At 33.4% G+C, this 1,722-nt stretch overlaps 1 non-coding gene across 1 annotated transcript; it reads left to right on the top strand.

Annotated features, from left to right (window-relative positions):
• The first annotated feature begins 372 nt into the window (after positions 1–372).
• LOC112760522 (small nucleolar RNA R71) lies at positions 373–480 on the top strand. Its single transcript, XR_003180958.1, has one exon. It is a non-coding gene; the product is annotated as a small nucleolar RNA R71 (small nucleolar RNA).
• Positions 481–1,722: the final 1,242 nt, after the last annotated feature.

Below are 1,722 nucleotides of genomic sequence, written 5' to 3'. Positions count from 1 at the left end.
TGCTATTGCAGGGTTCTCAGGATTATAAGCTTCTTCTTCAGAAGATGCCTCTTTAGTACTGTTGGATGATTGCTTCAATCCATTCAGACTCTGAGAGATCATATTGACTTGCTGAGTCAATATTTTATTCTGAGCCAATATGGCATTCAGAGTATCAATTTCAAGAACTCCCTTCCTCATAGGCGTCCCATTATTCACAGGATTCCTTTCAGAAGTGTACATGAACTGGTTATTTGCAACCATGTCAATGAGTTCTTGAGCTTCTGCAGGTGTTTTCTTTAGGTGAATGGATCCACCTGCAGAATGGTCCAATGACATCTTTGATAGCTCAGACAGACCATCATAGAATATATCCAGGATAGTCCATTCTGAAAGCATGTCAGAAGGACTCTTTTTGGTTAGTTCCTTGTATCTCTCCCAAGCTTCATAGAGGGATTCATCTTCTTTCTGTTTGAAGGTTTGAACATCCACTCTAAGCTTACTAAGCTTTTGAGGAGGAAAGAACTTGGTTAAGAAAGCCGTGACCAGCTTATCCCAAGAGTTCAGGCTATCCTTAGGTTGAGAGTCCAACCATATTCTAGCTCTGTCTCTTACAGAAAATGGGAAAAGCATAAGCCTGTAGACCTCGGGATCAACCCCATTGGTCTTAACAGTATCACAGATCTGCAAGAATTCAGTTAAGAACTGAAAAGGATCTTCAGATGGAAGTCCATGAAACTTGCAGTTCTGTTGCATCAGAGAAACTAATTGAGGTTTAAGCTCAAAGTTGTTTGCTCCAATGGCAGGAATTGAGATGCTTCTTCCATGTAAATTGGAATTTGGTGCAGTAAAGTCACCAAGCATCTTCCTTGCATTGTTATTATTTTCGGCCATGTCTCCTTCTTTTTCGAAAATTTCTGTCAGATTTTCTTTAGAGAGTTGAGCTTTAGCTTCCCTTAGCTTCCTCTTCAGAGTCCTTTCAGATTCAGGATCGGCTTCAACAAGAATGTTCTTATCCTTGTTCCTGCTCATATAAAAAAGAAGAGAACACAAAAGAAAATATGGAATCCTCTATGTCACAGTATAGAGATTCCTTTATGTGAGTAGAAGAAGATATGAATAGAAGATGGAGAATCCAAACACATGGGTGAGGAGTAGGTTCGCATTCTTAGATGAAGAGGAGTGTTAGTAAAATAAATAATTAGAAGGAGGTGAGAGAGAAGAATTTTCGAAAATTAAATAAATTAAAATAAAAAATATTTTTGTTTTTAATATGAAATTAAAATAAAATTCGAAAATTAGAAAAGTAATAAAATTAAAATTAAAAATTAAGATAATTAGTTAATTAAAAAGGAATTTTGAAAAAGAGGAAGGTGATTTTCGAAAATTAGAGAGAGAGAATTAGTTAGGTAGTTCTGAAAAAGATATGATTGAAACAAAAAGATAGGATTGGTTTGAAAAAGATTTGAAAATTAAATTTTGAAAAGATAGGAAGTTAGAAAATATTTTGAAATTGATTTTGAAAAAGATACGATTGAAACTTAATTTGAAAAAGATTTGAAAAAGAAATTTAAAAAGATTTGATTTTGAAAATTAAAGTTAATTACTTGACTAACAAGAAACTAAAAAGATATGATTCTAGAGTTTAAAGATTGAACCTTTCTTACTAGGCAAGTAACAAACTTAAAATTTTTGAATCAATCACATTGATTGTTAGCATTAATTTCGAAATTATGAAAAAGA

Source organism: Arachis hypogaea, chromosome 16 (assembly GCF_003086295.3).
Source record: "Arachis hypogaea cultivar Tifrunner chromosome 16, arahy.Tifrunner.gnm2.J5K5, whole genome shotgun sequence".
Classification (NCBI taxonomy): Eukaryota; Viridiplantae; Streptophyta; class Magnoliopsida; order Fabales; family Fabaceae; genus Arachis; species Arachis hypogaea.
This window is presented reverse-complemented; position numbering and strand designations above follow the sequence as displayed.